Source organism: Rhea pennata, chromosome 1 (assembly GCF_028389875.1).
Source record: "Rhea pennata isolate bPtePen1 chromosome 1, bPtePen1.pri, whole genome shotgun sequence".
NCBI classification, from domain to species: Eukaryota; Metazoa; Chordata; class Aves; order Rheiformes; family Rheidae; genus Rhea; species Rhea pennata.
In genome coordinates this window covers 209,557,225-209,583,527 of record NC_084663.1, presented here as the reverse complement: position 1 = coordinate 209,583,527, position 26,303 = coordinate 209,557,225, and the positions used below count along the sequence as shown (strand labels likewise).

Here is a 26,303-nt window from a genome sequence, read left to right as displayed (position 1 = left end):
TCTGATTCAAGAGATGCCCTGAGACAATCAATGGTCAAGACTAAGAGATGAAAAAGAGACAGGAGGCACTCTGGGTTTTCCTGTAAGGGAGCAGGAAATGTGTAGAAGAGAGCCATAAGACTGAACTGGGACCAGTCATTTTATAACAATGAGAACATAGGGAATGGAGAAAATAAGAAGTATTTGAATGATGAGGAAAGGTAAATGTCTATTGACTGGGTGACAAGTGGAAAATGTATGTAAGTAAAAGAAGAACTGGCTTTTGCTATTTGGCAGTTATCTCAGGGTATAAGGAAAGAAAGGCAGTGACTGTAAAATATGACCTAAGGTAGCACTCATCTAGAAGCTAACTAAAAACAAAACAGGTTAAAATGATTTAATGGCAAATAAAGGACCATGAAACGCCTTTAAGGCTGAACTTCTGTAAGTTCAGATACTAAGTTAGATGTTTTGTTCTCCATGCTTCTAGCCAACGGAAAGTTAAAGAGCCTATGAAGGACAGAACATAAAGTTTGCTTTTAAAATAAAATTTAAGTCAAAATAATTTAGTGTTGTCCATCAGTATCATCTGCTCACAGAGCTGAAATGTGAAAATGTTTATCAGCTGTCAGTCATTAAGATAATAAATGTAAATCTAAGTCATCCAACAAAACTTATATCAGCTTGAAAAGTGAAAGGATTAAATTATTAGTAAAGATTTTTATTTTACGTGTATGTGCTTGTGTGTGTGTTTGTGAGTCTGCATGTAAAAAAGTGAAAAAAAAGGTCATAAAACAGGATTTCTCACAAGTTACAAAATAAACTTTAACGGAATTATTTCTTGAATAGTCATTGTTCATTTAAAGTCCATTGTTGCATGCCTGTAGTTAAGATTTTATTTCTGCTTTTCTCTTACTTTGTGTTGATCAACATTGACTTTCACTGTGGGTAGAAGTTAGTGCCTTTTTAGTTGCCATGGTGTGTCTGAGACATCCACGCAGGAAGGCTTAAGGGGATGTTATGTATCTCCCTTCTGGAGAGGCATCTGGAAGTGAGGCTGGGGCCCCAGAAGCCTAGAAGAAGACACAAGGCTCACATTTTTAGGCTGCTGAAACCCACCCTTTATTGCTAGCAATTAATACAGAATTACGCAGTATCAAAATCTTTCTATAGCTTGATGCAGTTGACATTCATTTTTGTTTCTGTGAGTAACTTAGTATCTCCAGCAAGCTTTGTCACTTCCCTGATATCTTTTTTTTCTAGATGATTTATGACTATTTTGAATTGCGTTGGTGCCAGTAGTGATTCTTACAAGTCTTCACTGAAAGCTTCCTTTTACAAAGAAAACAGGTCTTTCATTCCTACCCCCTTGTTTTAAGTTTTTGGCAAGCTGTTAATTCATTGATGCATCTTTCCTATTACAGAATGAGAGCGTAATTTCTTTAAGAGATTTTGGGAAAGAGTCATATTAAATTTTTTTGGAAATCCAAGCTGAATAAACCAGCCTCATCTGTATGCTTGTTTTCCCCTCTCAAGGAAGAGTCTTCAAAGGTCTGTGAATCATGTCTTCCATATGTTAAACCCAAATTGATTTTTGTCAGTTGTGTCACATACATCTTTGTGCTCCATCTACCAATTCAGTGCTTTGCATAGTTTCTACCAATTTTTCCAGAACAGAGCCCTTATTGTCTACTCTGTAGCTCCTTCGATCCCTCTAGAGCCCTTTCTAAAGCTGATGTCACCATCACCAAAGATGATTCAAGTGGTAGATTGATCCTCCACAGTTAATAACTAATGGCGTCATATTTGAGCTTCTTCAGAATTCTTTGGTGAATATGCTGGCCTGCATATCTTGCTACTACTCATTTTACAGATCTGTCCTAAAATCTTTACTGCCATCAACTCAATTTAAGATAGTTCTTCTGAACAGTCCCATGTAAAGAAAGATGCAATAAGGACTGAAGAGTTCTGGAAAAAAGCATTGATCCTCACCACAGATAATCATTATTAGGGACTTATCAAATATGAAGTTACAAATATTTGTTTATATTCGTAGTAATCTAATAGGGTTTTAATTATGTTATTCAAATGAATGAGAACCAACATGAAAAAAAAATTAACTGGTCACATAACTGAAATCAAAATATTTTCCTAGTAAATTAAAGAACTAAAAAAAAAGTGCTGATAGTCAACACATGGAATTAAAGGCTGTAGGAGATCAAAGAATAGAATTTACGTTTATGATAGAAAATAACGTTTTTAATATACATGTTAATGGACCAATATCTGGTATTTGGTGTGAATGTGCACATCCAAGACCATCAGGGTCAATAACACATATTCAGAACCTGTGGATTATGAAAGAGAATTTAAATTGTGTATGCTGTTCTTTTAGTGTGTGCTCTACTGTGATAAAAAAATGACTTTCTATTTTTTCCACCGTTATACTTTGCATTGAAAAACAACTTGTTAAGGTTTGAGAGCTACCTGTAGAGTTCATGTGTCTAGACATTCACTGAGATGATACATTTAAATTCTTGCAGTTGAAAAATCCCCGACCCCCTGCACAGCAATGTCTACAGACTATATCCACATTGTATGACAGTATGATTTTTGTTTGACCTAGTCATGAGCTGAGTGCTTGATGCAAAACTGAGGGTTAAACTAAATACATAAAGCTTAGTTCTGCCTAGAGGTACAGAGGAAGGCTATCAGTGGAGAGGGTTTTATGATAACATATGGTTTCCTGGCCTTCAGCCCAGTGCTCTTACACTGATTGGTGTTTTGTTGGGAGGAGAGGCTCGGTTGCCTTAGATGTTTTGTCAGTCATTAATTTTAAGCTCTGCCTGTTTGTCTTGAAATGCTGCAGCAGCGTTCAGTGATGCCTGAGCACATGGGCAGTTACAACTGGCTGAAATGTCAGTACCATGTATTGCTCCCGTTGCCCCTAACACATGCAGACTTGAAACAGGACTTGTGCGGCTAGCAAAGGCACCTCTCCAGCTTCAGTAGCTATGCTCATGCCTTTAGGTTTTTGCAGGCTATTTAGCAGCTTTGAACTGAAAAAGAATTTTCCTCCTTTTTCTGTAGGCGCTCGCACGCCATAACTTCGGTAAATGTGAACTCCACTGTTACCCTGTACTCTGATTGCCTTAATCTAAAGGGGGATACTTTAAAGACCTCCCTTAACTGTTTCAAAGATCATTCACTTCAGTGGAGGGAGAGTTCACCAAATTCCAGGAGAAAAAGATGCAGAAGTAAGAAGGAAGGAAAGGCAGCAAGATCATAAAGAAGAAGAAAGGATAATAGGAAAGAAGAAAACAAACAGGAATATCATGATGGTATTATATTTAAGCCTCCTCCCATTACCTGATGCTGATTGCATGCACAGCTTAAAAAATATCAGAAGATTTGGTGGCTATGTAAAGACTATATTTTACCTTGGATTATATTGTGCTAGCCTACCGCTGACATTTCCACTTGAGGATGTATTGCTTCACAACTTTACCTGGGAAAGGTCATTAAAAACAGGAATAGCCCTTTTTCATTCAAACAGTTTTTTAGCATTAAATGTGCCCATTACCAGGCATTCTGCTAGGCTTCTTATATATGGATAACTGTTTTTCTGATATGATTTTGCTTCCCCGAAGTCAGATTTATATTAAGGATCTTTTCTGTAAATAATACAGAAGCACAAGAAGATGTGAAATAAATCATTATTGTGTGTTACTAGTATTTTAACCTTAGGCTTAGAAAAAAACTGCAATAGGAAATTGCTATTTAAAGATAGTGGTTAATAATCAATAATTATTGATATATTAGTAAAGGTTTGAGTTCTCTTCCATGTAAAGACTCATTACAGGGACATATATCTCTCTATGTGAATTTGATCAAAGTCCATGTAGATCATGATCAAAATTCATAGAAATGTTACCCAAACTTTAGCTAGAATGAAGCATGGATAAAATTCTGTGCATGTCCAAGGCTGAGATTGGGGGAAAGTGAGTTTTTTATTGTTGCGTGCTTTATCAATGTTCTTATGGAAACTTATCAATGTTCTTATGGAAATTTAGGATTATTTTTTTCACCAATCTTGTGTCATTGTCCTGACAATTCTCCCCAATTATCAAGCCACATTCCCCTTTGATTGATTCTATTCCTGAATTGCCACTTATATCATCCTCCACTAATATCCATCCTCAGGTATTCCTAAAAATATTTGTCAAGGGTAATTGTACCCGTTAATATTTATTTAAATGGTAGCTATAGGTGTAGCTACATACATATATGAATGTTTGATTTTACTTTTTTTGTTTGTTTGTTGGACAATGTACTTCAGCTGGGGGTGTATTATTGAAGACAGAATGGCTTCTGTCTGTTGGTCGCCTAATGCTTTTGGATGAAAGAGAGTATTTCAGAAATCAAGCTATTTTTATTTCTCTGTTTAGTTATCTCCTGTGGATTTTTTTGAAATTCCACTGACCACTTAGTTTATCTGTACTGTATTTGTTAGGATACTTGTAAATCTGATAATGTATTTTTGGAAAGATGGTTGCCTGAATCTAACCTATCACCTGGGTCAAGAAAACTGTCACTTTTGGTAGGTTGTGAACGCACAGTCCAAGCGTTGTTATCCATTTTATAGCAGTGCTTCACACTTAGATCTACATGCAAGCAGCATTGTTAAAGAATCCTAAAGTTGCTCGCAGAAGGCTGGCACTATTACTTAAACAGTGTTGATAAAGAAAACTATTGCAGCATATTTGAGTCTTGAAGGTTGGATTTCATCCGTTTTATGGAGAAGGACATGATACTCTGGTGGTGGTGCAGTCAGCATGGATGAACCACTAAAAACGTAATCTTTTGTCTAGGTAACATATGGAAAGATCCAGAAATTCTCTTTATCTGGTTTACTCTGTATTCTAAGAAATTTTCTGCAAGTGCAGAGTCCTGCACTTAGGGAAAAATAACCCTAGGCACCAGTACAGGCTGGGGGCTGACCTTCTGGGGAGCAGCTCTGCAGAGAAGGACCTGGGAGTGCTGGTGGATGACAGGTTGTTCATGAGGCAGCAATGTGCCCTGGTGGCCAAGAAGGTCAATGGTCTCCTGGGCTGCATTGGGAAGACTGTTGCCAGCAGGCGGAGGGAGGTGATCCTGCCCCTCTCCTCAGCCCTGGGGAGGCCTCATCTCAAGTCCTGTGTCCAGTTCTGGGCTCCCCAGGACAAGACACACATGGAGCTACTGGAGAGAGTCCAGCATAGGGCTACGAAGATTATCAGAGGGCTGGAGCACCTGCCCTATGAGGAACGGCTGCGAGAGCTGGGCCTCTTCAGCGTGGGGAAGAGAAGCCTGAGGGGGGATCTTATCAATGTGTACAAGTACCTGAAGGGAGGGTGTCAAGGGGACGGGGACAAACTCTTTTCAGTTGTCCTGTGTGACAGGACAAGAGGCAATGGGCAGAAACTGAAGCACAGGCAGTTCGGCCTAAGCGTGAGGGGGAATTTCTTCCCTGTGAGAGTGACAGAGCCCTGGACCAGGTTGCCCAGAGAGGTTGTGGAGTCTCCTTCTCTGGAGATCTTCAAGGCCTGCCTGGCTGCAACCCTGTCTAACATGCTCTAGGTGCCCTTGCTGAGCAGGGAGGTTGGACTAGATGATCTCCAGAGGTCCCTTCCAACCTTACTGATTCTATGATTCTATTCTATGAAATGCCAGGTCTTAGACCGCAGGAGATTATACTGATGTGGACGCATAGGCAACACTAGTCTGGAGAGCTTGAAGAAGTTGCAAGATGTCTAGGAAATAATATATTATAGCAAAACTTACTTGAGAAAGAAGGCCCTTTCATTATTAATCATTATTTATTGGAAAGACATTTACTATCCTTTAGCTCTTTCATGCAGAACATACAGAAGACATTGCAAATACTTACAGAAAACTTGATACTTGTATATGACAAGGATATATTAGTAATAACCAGAACATACTGGTAAAAGACTATACCTATTTGCTCCTGAGACTCATTTCCATGCTTAAATGCTAGAAAACACTCTTCCACAAAGATATCAGGCTGTTGAACTGTTATGAAGTTCTTTCCAGGCTTGCCTAACCTCTCTGTGGGTAAAGTAGTTTCAGGAGTTCTGCTCATTCTCATGAAAGTAAACTAATTGAAGTTTTCCAAACTTTAGATTAGTCATTTAATGTACCATGACCCTTGAAAAGCAAGCCAAGTATGCATTCTGTCCCACTCTTCCATAACTTGTTAGAGAGCCACTCTGGGTTTCAGAGCCTCTCCAGAGACCACAGAACACTTAACTTCTGCCAGACAAAACAAAGCAGGGAGTTGTAAGAGAGCGGAAGTCTAGAGTTCGCTTATCACTAGCCAGGAAATAGGAAATGAAAAGCCAAGAGTGTGTTTGGGATTGTAAGTAGAATAAAACTTTTCTCACCCTCTTTACCTTTTCTCCCCAAGACTATTAAAAGAGTCTTGCAAAAATAATAAACTAGATGTGGTTAACAACATTAACTTGAATTTTCTACATTGGCCACACTGCTCTCTGAAAAAAGTTTTGCTTCTCTTGATAGTATGGGAAGAGCTCTCTGGTCAATTCTGTTCTAGACTACCGGAGAAGAGGGCAGAACATTCCTCCTAGACATATGAGGAGGATGAAGTGTTTGGCAAAAAAGACGAAAGTTTCTCACAATAGAGGATAAACTGCACATGCCCCATTTTTTTTCCATAGGAATCTATTGTTAGAATGTTGAAAAAAATTGTTCAAGAACACAGGCTCTGACTTGGAGACGAGGTTGGAAACTGGGCATCTCTCTGCACTTGTGATCATGGTTATTATAAAACAAGGGATTTAAAAAAGTTATCCACAGTCTTTTTCCTCTTTTCCTTTCCAGTTAGTGCTGAAGTGCCAATGCCTGCAGGCAGCCATGTAAAGTACGGGTTGCCTTCCTAGCCCCAAACAAATATTATCTTGAGTTCCCTTTACTACAGAGATCCCTGCCAGCTCCCAGGGATGTCTTCACTGACAAGTCATGGTAGAAAACTAAGAAGGCAGGATTGGGAGATGGAGAGAGAAACCACTAGGATTTTCAGGACAGAAGGAAGTGCCTTTATCATTCAGCACTGCATAGCCAGGCATATTCTGTAGCTGTTAGCACAATGAAAGAAGAGAGATGACAGGCAGAGGGTTAGTCCATACCCTAGAGGCAGAGAGCTCTTCTGAGGGCTTGGAGATGTGAGCTTAAATTCCTAAGGCAAGTCCAAAGTGGTACGAAGCCCTGTCACTCTAATCTTTAGGTGCTGTATGAAAAGAGGCCCTGCTCCTTTTTCTTCTAGACATCTAAAACAAACAAACCAAAAATCTAGGTGGGTATAATCAAGGGAATGATTTAGGTATCAGTTGTAGGAGGGGAGATGTCAGCCATGAATCTTAGTCTAAGCTTAGTCTAGGAGAAACTTAATCTTGCTCAGCATGCTGGTTGCTGTGATTCCCAGCCTCCGGTGCTTTGCTTGCACCTAAATGAACACATTTTGCAGATCAGGCATCTGATTCTGATTTTTTGAAATCCACAGCCAAACCTACATTCCCACCAGTAGATGTAGCAATGCTGAGTGTCACAAGGCCTACTTTCCTCTCATCCTTTCACCTTTCTTTTCTTTTCTCAGTTATCTGTATGGTTCATCTCCCACTACAAGCAGAAATAACAGAAGACAAGCAAAAGTAAAACCTAAGGCAACTCAGAATAGTTCTGTGATATCAGTAGAACTATACATTATTTATCCACTTTTGAATTTTAATGAAGAGGAGTGCCATTTACTCATTAGTTTAGCAAGCCAAAAATACCTACCACTTATACTTTGACTCTAGGCTCTCTTCTGTTCCAGTTACTACATTTTTCTTCCATTTCCCAGATAGATAATGTTAAATGTCGGTGTTTGACAGGCATTATTTTTGTTACTCTACCAGTAAGTAATGCAGATCAGCAGTTACTGTAAGGATTGACTGTGATCCAGAAGGAAGGTTCTTATAACACAGCAGACTTTGTCATGCTCTGATATACTGAAATGAATTGCGACATGGTGTGATGTGATGGTAAAAGTTTATACAAACTAAGTGACCAGCCAGAGTGCTAGAAAAAGTCTCAGATTTGAAAAAAATATTGTAGGCTGACAGAGCCCTACCATACAAGTGTTTTGGTGGGTAGAGAAGACTCAAGTAGCTTCTTTTTCACTGAAAACATCATGATGCAAAAATCTGTATGAAGTACCTAGCACATGACCATGGATAATTTTGGCCTGGCTGAAATAAATGGCAACATTTTCGTTGTCTTCATTTAGGTCCAAATGTCTCCTTGTGGCTTGTGGTTTCTTGCTAAGGTCATTCATAGAAAAGTTCCTTCAGGATGACCATGGAGCTATCCCTCTCAACTTGTTCAGCAAGTGGGTCAAAGTTGTACAGGTAGGGATCAGTGTAAAATGAGGCTGAAAAAAACCTTACACAACAACCTATCCTTCATTAAACAAATTTGCATGAATTTTGGCAACTTGAGTGTACAGTTTTTAAAAATTGAAAATGAAAAATCTGTTGTAGTACAAAAGATTTCTTCCTACTAACTTCAGACTCACAGTGTTACAAGAGGAAAAAATTTCACACAGAGTTTCTTTCATCTTCTCAGTAGACCGTCACAGGAACAGAACCAGAATGGCCACTTTTATTTCTATGTAGATATTTAAATAGAGAAGTATGTGTTAGACAAAGCAATGGGGAAGCAAATTTGCAAGCTTGTAAACCCTGTCCAATCACTGCAGTCTGTAAACTTTAAATTGTTTGTGATATAGAAGGCTAAGATAGGTTGTGTTCTGTACATTCAAGGAAATATACTTTGTTCTTGGAATGCTTTTATTAGACCTAAGCAGTTTTGAGGTGCCCACTTAAAACACAATTAAAGAGGTAATTATTACAACAGATGTAACATAAAAGCGTAGCAGGTTGGTCCAGGGGCTAAACGTGAAAGAATGAATCATTCCTGCCCTAGGCTATGCTGGAATTATGAAAAGAAAATTAAGATAGAGGTTGGTAGAAAAGGTCAAAGCATTGTAAAAAACATAATGAAAGAGGTGAAGAAAGGGAATGGAAAGGGCATAAAATGCAGTAGTAGGCAGGAGAAGGGTAGAAATCAGAAAAATTTTGGAAAGAAGCTAGAGGGGTATGGAAGAAGGAGTTACTATAAAAAACTGATATCTCTTGGGAAGAAATAGCTGTCATCTTGTTATATTCCTACAAATTGACACTTCTGTCACAGTTACTGTCGCTGATGTTCTGGAAAGGCTCCACTTAAAAAAAAAAAAAAGGTAAAAAAAATACTGATGAAAATGTCATTTTTAAAATGTAAGAAGGATACCAGTGTTCAACTCTTAACTGCTTACAGCTGCCAGCCTTAGTAGCCCTATGTATGTTACAGCACTAATATTTATTACTTTGAGTGAATTTTGATGCTCCCAATATTAAAGTGTATGCAGGAACAGTTCTTAGGCTTAAGCATTGTCAGGGTTTTCCCACTGTAAGACCATGTTTCCAGTTGTTTATGACTCTAGTCCATCTCGTGCTGAACACCTCAAGTAGAAATTCAGTACTGCAAATGCTTCAGTGAATGTGCTATTGCCCTTTCCAGAAGGAGGATTGCAAATATGTACACTGTCTGTATGGAAACAGTTGTTTGTATGGAAGCATGGATTTGGTAATCAACTAATATCTCAGCATTTGACTATGCAGCCTTATCATATTCTTAACCCATTTTTTCAAGGTAATATTTATACCTTATTAACTAACAAGTGTTATGGAATTTAGAAGGCAAGAATTTTTCTCTTCATCCCATTAGGAAATCAAAGATGAGAAGCTATGGCTGTTCCAAAAGCAGTTATGCTATCCGGTGCAGCCTTATCCAAATAAAGTTAAGATCTTCTGTGCCAGAACTGGTGAGAAATTGTATGTGCAGTGATATCAGAACACTTACCAGAGATTTCCCGTTTATTATGATTACATGTTAAAATGGTCTAAAAAAATCAGCTCCATAATAGATGTATTAAATCATCAAAATCTAAATACCTTTGTATCTGGCTGTCTCACCACATAGGTTCATATTTCCATTAAAGAAAGCAAATGAAACTTGCTATTTTTCAGCATGGCTGTTTCATGATTGACATCATCAGCTCATTTTCTCACAGACTCTTCTTAAGTCAAGCATAGTTTTAAATTCTATTGCTCAGATTTTCAAGCAAGAACATTTCTGAGCTTTATCACTTTCATCTGTACACTTTAAAATATGTCAGCCATCACTTCCCCAATTATTTGCATGATTTCATATAGCTATATTTCAAGATGAAATATAAGCAATTGTCTTTTAATAGTTCTGCATTCTGATAAGCTTCCAGAAATACAGAATTTATATTAAATGTTACAAAAAGGACAACATATTTAAAGCAACTACGTTAGATGAAGTAACTATGCATAGATAGTGTTTATACATAGATAGTGTCAGTCGCCATTATGAGTTCTCAACTAAGTGTCTTTGAAGATGCAAAATAAGAATTGACGGCATAAGAAGTCTGAATAATGTTTTGTTTCAGATGGCACAAAACGGAAGAAAAAAAGCACTGCCAGTTTTTTATCCGTTGTCTTTAAAGTTCTGCTAAAACATAGAAAATAAGCACTGTCATAGGGTTATCCTGATCTTTCTTTTCGTTTACTTGCAGTGAACTTAATTCTATTGATAAATCATCCTTTTGAATATTCTGAAGTCTGTCTACAGTAAATTTCCGTAGTGCGGCATACTAGAGCAAGAACAGTTTGGAGCATTTACATTGAGAAAGGATTGCCAGAGGGAATGAATCCAAATGGCACTAAAATAATAAAGCTCTTAGGAAGCTTAATGGTATAGAAGACAAATTATTTTGCATTTCAGGCTATGTACAGTCCTAAGTGCTATCAAGATGCTTAAAAAAAAAGAATATAAAAATGCAACAGAAATACAGCTTTTGCACTTATTACAATTAATTGGAAAAACATGGACATCATGCCGTGACTTAATCATTCCTTAATGTATTCCACGACTTCTAAGTCAAGAAGTAGATGGAATGCTGAAGCAGGTTGAAAATAAGTTAAAAGCTTTAATTTAAGCAGCCAAGGGATTAGATTTGATTGTGTGTGCTGCCCAAATACTAGCAGCAATTCTCATTGTCAAAGAACATGCCAGTGGCGCTTGGCCACCCTGAAGACGAAATCCATGGCAAATCTGATTCTAAAGTCACTTTAGATTGGAGCTCCTTCCACAAACAGCTGGCCAGTTCTTAGAGATGAAGCTTCTAGTGTCTCCCCTACAGCTGTAGACATCATACTGGACTTTAGAACCAGAGAAGCTGTGCCCGAAAAAGAGAAGATTGGATTTAGAAACTGAACATTATCTGCAACAGCAGATCTTCCTCGTTCTGGGATCCGACTCGATAATGTAAGCTGCACCGGCTAATGTGTTCATAAGGATTCAGTTCAATCTCTATTGTTAGCCCTGGTCGCAAAAATACACTCCACAAAGCTGTAGAGGATACGGATGTATGAAAATTGTTTATCTGTTACCTTATTGGGAAGCGCGTATGATGGAGAGGTGCCTTGTTGTGGTAACACTCTTTTTTTGTAATGTTTGTCTGACACCCCGCCTCCACAGCAAAGCCCTGCAATGGTTTGTTTGGCTGCCTCTCATCTTGCTATGGACAATTTTAGTGTTAATATGGATGAAGATCGTGGTATAGGAGCTTTAAGCAGTGGTATAGGAGCCTTAAGCAGTTTTCCTGCTCCTGTATCTCATGCCACTGCTCGTTTCTGGAAATCTCAGAACTTCGTGCCACTGGGATCAATGCCAGGAACTGTGGGCTCAGCAGTGGGAGAGCATCATGGCTGCGGTGGTCTAACACACCCCAGCACACTGCAGGAAAACACTTCGGCTGTTACGGTTCAAGTCTCCTGGTGTGTCCGTGCTAAGCTGTTTGTGCTTGAATTAGTCCTGTTCTACTGGTACAATTAGGAACAGTCCAGTTTCCTAATGTAGAAACTGGAGGAGATTTTCAAAAGCAGTAATGAGTGCCTAACAACAATTTATACTTTTGAAGGTTTTAAATACCAACTTAAAATACATTTTATTGAGTAAAGTAACTGCAACAACAAATCAAGGCACTTTAAGACAAATATATTCAGGCAAGTTCTGTTAAATAATATTCTATCCTATATCTCTGAGGATTTTCACACAATTGTTTCTTCTAAATGAACTGTAGGCATTACAGGATGGCATCGTGATAGTGACTGTTAATTCTAAAGACACTTGACTGTTACCTATGCAAGTTATATATCCTTGGCATTTATCTTGGTCTTTTTTGAGTCTAAATGGAACCTTTTTATCATCTTTCAGGCCTATTGATTTTCAGTCATGCAGTAAACATGCCCAATTGGTTCTTGTGAGCTAACACAATGTGTCTCTTCATGCAGGCCAGTCTTCCTCATTCTTATTTGTAGATCAGCTTTTCCTTTGAGGTTCAATTCGATATCCCACTGTTGTTATAAATATTCTCACCTCTGTCCTTCAGCCTTTACCTGCAGTCACCCTTTCCTGACTGTAAACTACACTACAGCCCTTCAGATTGACCTGTTAAACTCTTTTCAGCTGAATCATCTAATCTGGAGAGAAGTGTGCTATGTACCTAGAAGGATATACTGGCTTGGTGTCATGTGAGAGTTAAACCAGCCATTCCCATGTGATTTAGATGGAATCAAAATATATTGCAGGAAGGAAATAGTTAACCATGTATGAGAGGTAAGAATAATTGTATAGAGGGAGTTACAATCATTATATTGTTTTCACATATAATTTAATTATTATTGGCAGGATGGAAGTGGCACTGTTCATTTGCTTGCAAAAATTAGGAGATGATGGCAAAAATTTGATATGTTTTCAACTTGTATAAAGTATGATATATCTTTAGACTTTATGACATTGAAAACTCCCACTGTTCTGCGTGGTGCAGTGGTGCTTGCTGGTATTGCTTAATCATTTTAGCATTAATGAGGCTGTTGAGACTAAAGATTTTATGCTAGTGTTTTGGCTGTGCTACAGTAACCTATCAATACATAATGATATCTTAAAGGCTTATACAAACATAGAGCAGAAGCATTAAAAAAATCATATTATTAAATCACCAATTGGAGGCAAAAGAGATTAAGATTACATAGTTTTAATTTTTATAAGACAGCAATACACCACTTTAGTGCTCCATAGCAAACTCAAAGAAGCAAAGTCACTCAGGGCTGTATTAAGATGTCAATAGGTGGCAGCCTGGGCTGTAACTATTACAATGTCTAACTTTATAATAGAGTGTATCAGGTCACCGGCTAGGCAGGGTCACTGGAGTTAATGGAGACATGCAGTTGCCTCTGAGAATGTCATCCCTGCTTCTGCCTATTGATTATATAGGGAGTCAGATTTTGTGGCCTTGAAGGCAGGTCTCTTGATCTTCAGTGTCACAATGGTTGGAAAGTCTCAGTTGAGCGCCTTTAGTAAGTAATGTGGCCATCACAGATGATATTCTAGCCTACTCCAGCCCCATTTTCTTTTACTCAAAAGCAGAGGTGAGTTACAGTCCTTCACATGGAAAAATTTACCCCTCCCTTGCCATGCTAGATCTGTTCTGCTGATGGCACATTAGGAGGAGTAGAGCAAAGATGTCGCTCTTCTCCCCCATCTACGTGGCACTGCAGGATAGTCACTCAGAGCTGCAGAGACCTTATACAGCGCTCTGCTTTAGTTAGTGTCTGATTTCTAAGTGATTAACATCGTGTAAGATAATATTACAACTAAAAAATGAGGTTCATTTGGCTCTCATAAGAGCTTTTTAAGTGTTTTTTTTATCAAAAGGGCAAACAATGCTGCAGTCAAGTTTTAAGAGAGGTTTGTGCTGCATTTCCATCCAGTGCCAGGAATCTGAGAACGGAGATGATGCCACTTTGTTCTGTGGTCATTCTCACTTTGCATTTAAAGACTATATGCCCGTTCCTCTACTTACTTGAAATTTTGGAGCTACTTTTTTGCAAGTTAAATATAAAAGTTCTGGATGAAATTTAGAATTAAATGTTTGCCCATATAATCTGAAGTCCTCAGATTTTTCCTGATTCATTCTAATATAATTGAACTCAGAATATTTTATAAATATTGCAATGTAGGTAAGGTAAGTTAGACTGCCAGATAATAGATACTTCAAAAACTCATTACTTGGATCACCGACCCCAGCAGTTATTCTTGTCATTCAGACCAGGCTCCTTCCCTTTGTGGTGCTGTAGGCAGGAGGTTTTAATCCTTTCTAGGAGCAAGAACTCACTTTTTTTCATCAGTTTGGAAAGAAGATTGTTCTGTGCATGCTCAAACATGTTAGTTAGGTTCAGATTCAGGTGCTGTAAGCCAGGCAGTGGTCCAGGCTGTTGGGCTTCACAGGGCTAAGCCTAGATCCTTCTGGGTGTGTCTGCAACTCCTCAGGACCAGACCTTCCTCAAAAAGCATTAAACATTGTTAGTCTCAAGGCAAAAGAGGAAATGGCTGAAAAGAGGAGTCACAAATTGCCACGCTTCAACAGTTGTCCCCGTGGCCTCAGACAACTGATCTGGAAGAGCAAAGGCACTTGACTCTTCTCTTGAATATGAGCCTGTTTACACGTGTGTCTCTGTTGAGATATGCAGCATTAGAGAAAATAATAGAACTGTTGAAATATTTCACGTGCTGCTTGGTGAGGCAGGGTAGGGGAACATGCCAGGATCTAAGTAACCTGGCCCTGTATTTTGATGAATAAAACCAGCAATCCCTGGCTTGGCCTTGCTATTGTTTATAGAGGAGGGAACACAGAACAAAACAAATTCACTGCAAATTCTCTGTTTTACTGCTGGAGAATCCATGGAGTCAGGACTAAGTATTACATGGATCCTTAAGGACTGCCCTGACACAATGTTGTCAGTGCACCTTCCTGGATAGGAGGTGGAGTGAAAGATGTAACACATCGTCCGCCAGGATAGCAGAGATGGAGAGAGGAAGGTGGAAGAGAGGGAGAAGGCAGCGGCTGATTAAGATATTTCCCTTTGTGCATTCTAGATGGTGTGATTTTTGTGACAGAAAGCAAGTCAAAGAAGAAAGCACTGCTTTAGAAGTTTGATACTTTCTGGTCTGCTGTTAGATTTTTTTTTGATAAATGAATAATGAACATTTGTGTGAAACGTAATTTAAAATATCTTGTGCATTCTGTCTGCTTAACATATAATTCTGAGTTCTATAGGATAATATGAAATTTTGCTTTATCCTTCATTGAACTACATGATGCAGCAGAGAAAATAAAATTATAAACATACTCAAGCCTGTCAGATGTTAAAATGTCAATAATCTGCAGATTGCCCTACAAAGGAAAATACATTCTTGATAATTCAGCTAAGGGAACACGGTTTGATCGCATGGAATACATGTTTTGGGGAAATGACTTACAGCACAACTGAAATATCTTGCTGCACAGACAACCTGAAATATGCAGTACAGTTCACAGATCCTTTACTGACTGATTGTTCTTTGTTCATTTGCATGGCTTGATTTTGCATTGTCCTTTTTTCCCCCAAGCAAATACACTTTACTTGCTAACAGGATACCAGCTGCTGTTCTAATTTCACATTAAGTCCATGTCCCACTTTCACATTTGTGATATGCTAATATCAACTTCAGTATGCTTCTCCAATGCACTTAATATGGATGGAAATCTTTTTGCTCTTTTTTATTGGGTCACATGATATTATAGACCTGCCACCTCAAAGTACCATAAACATATATGATAATGTTGTAAAGTATTTTCTACTGGTTTTAAAAGCCTATTGATACTGCAGAATCTCTTGTTGCATGTATTTCTCTTTCAAATAGCTATTTTGTTTAGTGCTGAAATGTTTACTAGAGACAGGGAAAACAGCCTGTCATATTGATCTCTAATGTATATGATTATATGAATATACTTTACTTTCCTTAATTAGCACTCTGTAGATCTATTAAATTTCATGGGTAGCTATATAGTGCATAATCACAACTTAAAGGCATATCACAATCATTCAAGGCAGTGGAAAGAATCACCCATATCAATGATTCAACTTCAGCCTGTAATGTCAAATCTTCATTTTGTGGTGCAAGTATGTGTAGGAAGGTGGAAGAATATGTAACACATTTTCACTTAATGTCCTCTAGATATGTCTGCTACATCTATTCTCAGCTTAAAAACTGTGGGAGGGGAGTGGAAAAGTCTAAGAATTCTGAAGTTTGGATTTAAGTCTGGCTTTAGATTCAGGTCTCCTTCCTTCCACTTGAAAGTAAAATATTTTTATTGAAATATAAATTTCAATGAAAATAAATTGTATTTATTTTTTATGTCTGTGAGGTACTGATGGATAATGGTAGAAGTCAGGCAAGAGTTCACAGGGTAAATATGAAATAGATGAGCTAGAGGCAGGACCAGTGACTGGAGAGAGATGCTCTGTAGTTGCGAGTGCTGCAAAATAGCATACCTAATCGTAACATATTGTCAATATGAATAAGACTGTGGACAAAGGAGAACTCTAAAGATCTATACTGGCATGACATTTCAGAATGACTGTCACCCTGGGAACAAGTAAACAGAGGAGTAGTAGGTTTGGCCAGGTGGACTCCTTCTCCACCCTTCTTACCATGCAGTCAAAAACTGGTGCCAAGTGATGCTTGTTTGTCTCTGGCTGCCATGTGTACGTAACAGGCTGGTGATGTTTGCCTGCAACATCTCAAACTGTTTTAGCACGCAGCTTAATACTAAACTCAGACATACGGGAGGTGGGAGAGACTTTTGAAGAGCAGTTGTGATCTATGAGCAGTCATCAAATAGGGGAGAACACCAGGCTTAGCTCTTGCCTTATTTTTTTAAATTTAATTAGTGAGGAAGGAGGCCGTGGTGGCAAAACTGTTAAAAAGTGGGAGTTGGGGAGAATGATATAGGAAAAGCTTTCTAAAGGCCAAATCTGTCAATTATATTATTAATATGTCATATGTAACATTTATGGAAAGTTGACAGTGATTGGGAACTAACAATTTTAATAAGAGGGGTGCATGGTTAATATTTCAGTGATATATCATTTTCAAGTACTGCAGCAGTCACAAAAATATTGTAACTTCCAGGAAAACCACTCAGACCAGAAAGAATGTGTTAATTACAGGCTAGAAATAGGACTGAAAATTCAGGAAATCTCTGGCTGCAGGGAGTGCCCTACTCCCATTTTGTATCTCAAAGTTCTGTTACAGGGAACAGAGAAGGGAATAACTCTTAAGATGTCACATACATGTCTAGTATAAATCTGGAACCTGAAGTCCTATCAGATAAATGAATCAAGAAGGTAATTTGAAATCCACAGGCAGAGGAAGACAAAAAAGGTCTCAAGTGTGTGCACAAAGAGATCCCCGGGACAAATCAGGGTGGCGGAAAAGATAACTAGGCAGCAGAGCAGTCGAGGAGGAGCAAAAATTTAAGCTTGCTCCAGGACTGCATTTCATTTTGTTTTGCCTTTTGTAGTAATGTAGACATTTGTCTCAGTGATACAAAATCCTTCACAGTCCGCATAAGGAAACAAAGATTTTTTGTCCTGAGACAGACCTCTAAAGCAGATCGAATGAAGTATGTTCTCGAAGTGCTTGTTTCCTTTTACTGACTCTGAGCGGAGCTTACAATGATCAGCTCTCTCAGTTAGGTGAGACAAACCTAAGCTGTTGTTTATAGTGTTATAATCGGGAAGTTGGCTATTTGTTATATAAGATGAAATGTGCTGCATTTATTTTAAGGTTGTCTAATGTTTACAGCAGACTGAATTCAATCTGACAGGCAGAGGGCACTCTATGTTCTTGAAGGCAACACTCAAATAAACAAAGCTGCATACCAATGGCTGCCCTGAGGTGTCTGAAACCAAAGACTAATATTATTTGATCTAAAGGTAGAACTAATTCTCATAATCATATTGAGCCTTGAGACTGAGAAATTCAGTGTCTTATCAAACTGCATTTGAAGAGATAAACCTGGAAAAATAGAGCAGGACTTACTGATGTCTACCCCCTGATGATGTGTGAAGATATTTCAAGAACTAATACTGTCAAGAGCAAGAAAAACAAGCAAAACCCTTTGTGCTAAACACTGTTCAGTGTCCTTCTAGCAAACGGCAGGCAGCAAGAAGTGGGACTCATCATATCTTAGGAGCACAGTGAAAGTTTATAATCAGTGGGCTTTTCGTTAAGAATATTTTATGTCATGTGACTTCTTAGATTGCATTATGCTTATGCTAGAAGTCAGTTTAAGGTGGCTGGTATGACTGAATAACACTCCTGGCATAGACTTTTCAAAGTGTATTTCACCCCCACCTTCATTTAAATGCTATAGACACTTCAGTCTTGGCATCTGGCACCTGCTGATTCCCAGGATAGTTTCTGATGGGTGCTTGTTTTGCCTTTGCTGAAAATTTCTCGATGAATGTAGACGTGAACCTTGTTTTATTGCGTATAGAAACACGACTTAGCAATTCAACCACAGCTCTAAGTGATCTTATTAGTCTGAATTTTCATATATATTCATATTGATTATTTCAAAGTTAATCTTTCTCACAGATTTGCTATGTTTGATTACTCTTACTGAACACACTGAAGATACCACAAATACGGCAAAGTTTTCTAAAGAGCTCCTATATCTAACAGCTACACAGTACACTCAGTTTTCACTCAGTTTCTCTTTAGCAAATGGAATTTCAAAATCATTTTACAATACCTTAGATAGACAAGTGATTAGAATACAGTATATACAAAAAGAACTGATGAAATGTTATTGAGAAAAAATTACACAAAAGCAACTGCAAGAAAATATGAGGTTATGACATGAAATAATTGAATCCTTCACAGGGTGCATGGGTCTTAACATGTAAGAAGCATACAGCTTGAGGAGAAAGTACCTTATTTTACCAAGAAAAAAAAAAAGGTGCTGATTTTTATTGAATGAGAAAGTTTCTTGATTTTTTTTTTCTTTTTAATTGCTACTTTTGTAGATCCTTCAGTGAGGAGGATCAGTGCTCCTTTAAGCTGTAACTCAGCCATGCCTATTCCCTTTAGAGCGGCATCATGGAATTTGTATACTTCAGGCACGTGAGAAACAAAGATGAGTCTGGAAGGCATATTAGAAATCATGCAGTGCTTAATCTGTAGCTATTGAAAACTCATAAGAAAGTGAAAAGGGACTGGCTGAGGAAAAGACAAGTCTAAATAAGCAGGGAAGAAGAAGGTCAAGCCTGAAAAAGAGAGCAGGGGTTTCACTTGTTCCTCCTGCCAAGGGAGAGGAATTCTGGATCAGTGATTTGGCACTTACTGACGGGCTTAGTCAAAGCAAGCTGCTTTGGGATTTGCTTAACATTTTAAACTTGGGCTGGACGAATTTCTTGGTGGTTTTATGTGTGTGTGTGTTTGTTTGTTTCTTTTGCACTGTCTGAATCTGAAAAATAAAACCAGATCACTTTTCATATTAAAAAGAAAGTCCTGACCAGGCTAACCTCTTTAATCAGGACTCCCAAAGGTACACTGGTGGATATTTGCACTTTAACATATCTGAAACTGAAGGCCAAACCTTTCAACAGAAGGATAAAAATGTCACTACTTACATGCCTGTTTGAGGATAATGATCCGCTTCTAAGTTGTTTTTTTACTGTGTTTTAGATGTTTTGTCCAAACACTTAGATATTCTACAGGACAGATCTTGAGGGGTAATTTAAATTCAGGTCTTTCAGATAATTATCTTTGCTTGTGCCTTCCCACTTCCCAAGACAACTAAACTGATCTAATATGTGACCTGATTCTTTCTATTCTTCAAATTTGCCTGATTTGTACATCCTTCACTTGATTTAACCTTTTACACTTCACCTTGTCACTGTAGCAGAAAATGCAACTTGGTGTAAGTTGACGTTCACCTATTATGACAAGAATAAAGCACAGAGCTGGACCTGGTAACCGAGAAGACCCCACTGGTACATAAACATATGCTGAAAGTTTCCTTACCCAGCTGGAAGTTACTCAACTTCTCCAGATTTTCATTTGACAGCAGAATCCGAGTGGAGCTGTGCTGAACTTGCTTTGCAAGAGCCTATGTGCTGAGCAGCCTGGAATGGAAGATGCAGACAACTAATTTTTTTTTTTTTTTTAAGGACATCATATTCAGTTATAACCTAAATAGTTTGCATCTGGAAAACATTGGTGAGATGAGTCAAGACCAGTGGTTTCAGAACTTTAAATGCAAGCTCATTTTCCCCCAGGAATCTGCTGATGTTTGAGACATTTTTACCACTTTCTTTCTTAGGAGCTTTTTGCTGCTACCCGCAACCATAGTATCTCATCACAGATTTATCTTGAAGTTGCAGCATGGTTTTATTGTAGTTTAATGGAAGCAAAATAAACTCTCTACTTTATGAAATGCATCTGCCAAGATTGTCAAAAATATCCAGCCATTGCATATTTACAATCCTTAGATTATTGATTATGGCAATGGGAAGAAAAATGAAAAAAAAAAAAAAAAAGTAAATATGGGAGAACAATTTGATCCACCAAAATCAACAAAAGAGAGTTGTGGTTGGTTGGCATTCCTTTTACAGAAAATTGAAAACAAGTGGGTTTGCTGATTGTGCTTTGACCAAGTTCCTTATAGTGACCACTTTGAACCTATGTTTACACATGTTCCTGTAAAGCGAGGGGCTGTCTGAGCCAATTACACTGAAAGAAAGACACAAGGGCATGAAATTTATTTTTGTTTTGAGACTTTTTCCATCATATATCATGCCTGCTCTTTCTTTTCAGTACTGATGTCAATCCACTTTTTTTCCCAGAAATGTTTCTTTTTACCTTAGAAATCAACTTTTGTCTATAAAAATAGAAGACAAAACAGAAAAGTTTCAGCTATTTCAATAAAACTGAAATAAACCATAGGTCTAGATAAATATTTCATTCACGTTTTTAAAAGCAGTTCTGTTGTTGAGCCTTGACATGACCTAATCTCTCTTTTTACTTTAGTGATTACCTTCCAAGGTGATGTGCTATGGGTTGCACTGCTTGCAACACTCTCACAGACCAAGACTCAGCACATCCAGCCTATTTCTGAGAGCAAAAAGATAGATATGAATGTGACCCGGAGTAGGTGTACCATAGGATGTTAGTAGGGAATGATGCCTCCTAAACACTTTTTTTTTCTCCTCTTAGTACATTCCTGCTGACTAATAAAGAGAGACTCTCAGGGCTTGGCCATGTCATTCACTGTGCATAGTCCAAACACTTTTATTGCAGCTGGAAACAAACACCTCTGTAATGGCATAGGTTTCTTGTTTTTGGCAAGCAAAGACGAAATTACAAATGAATTGTGAAAAGGTTTTATTGGATCAATCATTTGTCTTTTTCATTAGTTTTACTTAGCCTTTTAAATAGTTTTTGTTCAAAGTAATGGAAAGGTTTGCTTAGTTATACCGGTATGCTTGTGTTTTGAGTGCCTGTGATGATTTCTTGGCTTCAAGCTCTCATTAGAAAGCCATTCCTAGCAAGTCACACATGGAAGGCATCTTCATTTAATGTGAATGCAAAACCAGAGTCCACGTAGTTTACTTTATGGATTTCTTTCTTTCTTCTTTCTTTTTTCTTTTTCTTTTTTCTTTTTTCTTTCTTTCTTTCTTTTTTTTTTTTTTTTTTTTTTTTTTTTTTTTTTGAGTAGACTTTTTTATGCTTTTGGTAGGCATTTTTTGTTAGGCTTCTCTCCATCAATTCACTCACTTTCCCATCAAGTTCACACCTCTTCATTGCCTGCGTGCGCGTGCGCGCGCGCACACACACACACACACGTAAAATACTATTAAAACAAAATTACTTTCTAAAATGTACACTCAGAATCAAACAGGCATACTCACATTCAGATCTTCCCATGGCAGAAAATGAGATTCAATGAAAGAGTATTTCTTTCAGACAGGCATTATCAATGAATTAGTTTGCATAACAGGGGAGAGACCGCAAGATTCTCTATGTCCTTATCAGAATACTTAGGTAATGTTAATCTTGAATATCCTCTGCTGAATTTTTACCTGTATATGTGTCAGCATAGAGAGCAATTTATTCCCTTCTTTCTGGCAGCCTTTGACATTCTAGCATTAGATACAAGAGTCAGTGACTAGTGCTCTGTCACTACATTTGATCCCTAATTATGTCCTTGGAGTTATCAGCCCACTAGCCATGTGTCAGAGACCAGACAAAGAAATAAGTAGGTGGGAGAGGCATCACAAATTAAATGTAATCAGCTTAGCCTGGAAGCTGATATTAAGGATATCATTTCTAAGTGACTAATTTGGTATTTGCCAAAATGTTTTCCATTGTTCAGAAGCTTTTTGCATCCCCCCACATAACCACGCAAGTTTCTACTTTTACGAAACAGGGGAGCAGTCACATATTTTGGAACAACATTGCCAGTTATCATCTTCTTTGAGGGACAGAAAAAAGAGGCAACTGTGATTCCTGAGACTTCTCCAAGAAAAATATTGTTGTATCACTGATGATGATGAATGAGCATTTTATTATAGGCTACAGAGTTAGGTGGAAAAAAGAAACCCTTATATAAAAAAAGTAGGAAAGGTAGAAATGTACTATGATGATAACAACATTTCCCCTCCCCCCCCCTTTTTTTTATATAAACTAGAAGCTTAATTGTAGAGTCCTCTCTCCCCTGGGAATTCCTGCAGAACGAGACTTGCGGTATGCAGTTAGCTACCCCCTCGTGTACACACAGCCACAGTCCTTCCATGACACCTCAACACTACAAAGTCAAGATGGAGAGAAGCTCTTCCACTTTACCATCGATCTCTCTGTTGTTCGTGGATTCTTATGAGGTTTCGGTCTAACTTTGAGCCACGGATAAACATTTTCTTTGATTTCCAGCTGATTCAAAGGCAATGAATGCTTGGATCCTCAGGTGCATAGGCACAGTTAAAAATGTATCAAAGTGTTTCAGTGAGAAAGCTGCCCCTCTGCAAGAAATTGGATTTCCTGAAATACCTAATGAGGTCTAACAGATACATCTGGGTACTGTAGTGCTCAGTCAGGCTCTTTTCTTTGAGTTTATGTAAAAAAAATGAACAGGAAACTATCGTTATGTATATTAAGTACAGTTTTGAGTCTATAGTTTGTTTTGATCTAGATTTTTTTGCCTCTAAAAATGCCTTTTGGCTTTATGCCTCCTGCTGCACCCAAGGTGTATTATTAAGGCGTAGCACTGCGCATCCTGTTGTGCCGTATGTTCTAACAGATGTGCTTTGGAATTATTTTTCTACCATTTGAAATTTGTTTCTGATTCTTCTGCAGCTCAAAATATAAGACTGTTATAATTTGAATATGTCTATATCGTACACAAGCACACACATGTGCACAAATGCATATTAAAATTTATAGTCAATGCCTGCATACTAGATAGACAGATATGTCTGTTTAATATTAGTGTATAATCATGTGATAAGGAACAGAAGTGAAAGCAGAGTTGAAGAAATGAGCCAAGAACAGGAAAGAAGGCAATAGAAAATATCCAGTATAACACCTTTAGAGCTTCAGGGGGAATGTGCCATAAGTGATCCCACTTCATCCTAACCCTTGTTGTCTTTTTAATGGGTGGTCCAAATGGTAAATTCTTGGGTGCGTGGAGATCGATAACTATTGTCAAAGGAATTTATTTTCTCTCTTAAAAAAAATTATCCAAAAATATTACCCCAAATTATTTATCCCAATGTAATCAGTTTTGTTACTGATTTGATTGCTTTACTGACAGAAGTTTTAGGCATAACTTTTAAATTTATTACTGTTTGGGGGGTTTTGTTAGATTTTGTTTGTCTTTCAAGAAATTGAGCTATTTCTTTATAAATCTCTAAAGAGATTCAAATGTTATGAGTTCACTGGCTAAAATAAGAACTAAATAGAAAAAATTGTTCAGTAACTATTCCAGATTTTCTATTTTAATGAAAAAATGTTTATGAATGCCAGTCTTTAAAGGGTCTGATTCAAAATTTATGGAGGAAATAGGAAGGCCCCCCCCAACTTTGGTAGGCTTGGAACAAAGTTTAAAAAATAATGAACATGTCTGGTTCTGCTTAATATTAATCGTGCCTGTTAAATGTTATATCAGTTTATTACACAGGAAATCTTAGTGAAACAAAATGAAACAAGATATTTGGTGAGTCTTCGTCTGCAAGCACAGTCTTTTGTGGAATGACAGCTATTATCCATGATAATTAACAGGATATTACAAATGGAGCAATCAGTTGGGCCAGCAAACTCCTGAGCCCAAATCTAGGGAGAGGATCCAAGGAGAGGGAGAAGGAATGATTTTTTGTTTTGTTTTTTTTTGATTTTACACAAACAGTATTGCCAGCATCAGGTCTACAGAAACTAGGTATTACGGCACAGAAATCATGGCAAGACTTAACACTCATTATGCCTTTGATGCATTATATTCCTTGTGTTTGTCTTCTGTTTTGAAGCCTTTCGGGCAGCTACACTCGTGTTTCCTAAATATTTCTATGTAACCAGGAAAGCTAGAAAATTGCTTTTACTTCTGAAATGGAAGTTGAAATTCTCATATAATCCATGACTCAAAGGTGTGAGGCTCTAAGAAAAACACCTAATACTGTGAGGAAATTGCAAGACTTGGCAGCTCTGCTCAGATGAATCATAGAGCTTAAGACTCAACAACTTTTGCTCTAAGTCAAATACTTGCCACTTCCACTTGGGTGTACAGACAGCTGGCAGAAATTTTCACATTATTTATTTAAGAAAAAAAGCAGTTAAGGAGTCTGTTCTTATTCACCTCAAATATGTCTTTATACCTGACCAAAAGCCTTCACAATTCCTCTTCCTTGCAAGCTGGAGAGGCCTTAGGCTGAAAAATAAAGTCCTAGAAATAATATCCTTCTCTGGAAAACTTCACTTGTCTCTGTCAGGTCATGCTTTGTATACCAATGAAGCTCAGAGGTGAGCTGTGAAGGTTATTCCAAATGATTGCTTGTAAACACTATAAACCACATCACCCTGTCTGGCATGCTGCATATTTCATGTGTATTTTCAGAGGTGGAGAATAAAATGCCCTTAACTTCTTCACTTCTTCTTCTTCTTCTTCTTCTCTCTTTTTTTTTTTTTTTTTTTTAATGAGTCATGGACTTTGAAAATCTTTCAAATTACTAAAAATGCATAAAATAACTCTTTCATACCTGCTGGTGGTGTTTCTTTGGTTTCTTTGGCTTGTTTTTCAGTGTCTCAGGTCCTTTTCAGGTAATAAAGTCTGCACATCCCAATGGTAAGCGGAGAGTCTCCCTCTGCCAGCTGTGTTCATGGTCTCTTTTCTGTAGGTGTTGGATTATAAGAGTCAGACCATTGCAGATTGCAGACTGCCAAATTAAGTTCTCAAAATGCTGACAACTTAAATGCTGTCACATGTTAATGTTATTACATCACTTAGAGTCAGAGCTGTCTGTACCCACAAGACACATTAGATTGTGTTTGTGCTTTGCTTCCCATCTGGTGAGCAGATAATTATTTGGACCCCTTCCAGCAGGGTCCAAAAAGCACCTGGCAGAGGCTGTGCATCTGTTTTATTTGTTTATAGGAGTGTTACAGACCCTTTCTGGTTATCATTGTTTGATTATAAATTGTGCTCGAAGAGCAAAGGTGAACTTAGGCCAATATCTTGAGTGAGATTGGGAAAGCTGACTATCAATGAAATCTAATCTCCCCACTCTCGCTGTGTATTCAGCAGAAAAAGGCATGCTCCTTTAGTCAGCCCTGAAGAGCCTTCCTCACTTCAATGACTGCCCTCCCTGGGCTCAAGTTAACATTTGTGAATGTCCCTTCCCTCTACTCCCCGTTATCTAACCTACCACCAGTAACATTTTAGTACTAGCTGTAAGCACGTAGAAGCCAAAGCCTTACTGAATTTCAGGGAAACTTTGGTTCTTGGGTTTTATCTTAAAAGGTGACTTTGAATTTAAATTTTCAAGTCAATTATGGTTAGGCACTTCTAACTTATTTCAAATTTTGTGCTAGAAGAAAAAGCTCGCGGTTGCTAGTCTCAAAGTACTGTTTTGAGGATAGGTTACCCAAAATGATAGCCATTCTCCTGCCAGCCAAAACCAACCCATGGGATGATTATC

At 38.0% G+C, this 26,303-nt stretch overlaps 1 long non-coding RNA gene across 2 annotated transcripts in view; it reads right to left on the bottom strand.

Annotated features, from left to right (window-relative positions):
• The window catches only part of LOC134135678 (uncharacterized), a 42,706-nt gene extending 17,185 nt beyond the window's left edge, over positions 1 to 25,521 (bottom strand). Inside the window, exons 1-3 of one of the 2 annotated variants that reach the window (XR_009957336.1) lie at positions 25,365 to 25,521; positions 20,146 to 20,246; positions 896 to 1,052 (exon numbers count right to left, since the gene is read on the bottom strand). This is a non-coding gene — a long non-coding RNA (uncharacterized LOC134135678). The remainder of the gene's footprint in view (positions 1 to 895; positions 1,053 to 20,145; positions 20,247 to 25,364) is intronic. The other variant, XR_009957335.1, reaches the window with a different exon arrangement.
• Positions 25,522 to 26,303: the final 782 nt, after the last annotated feature.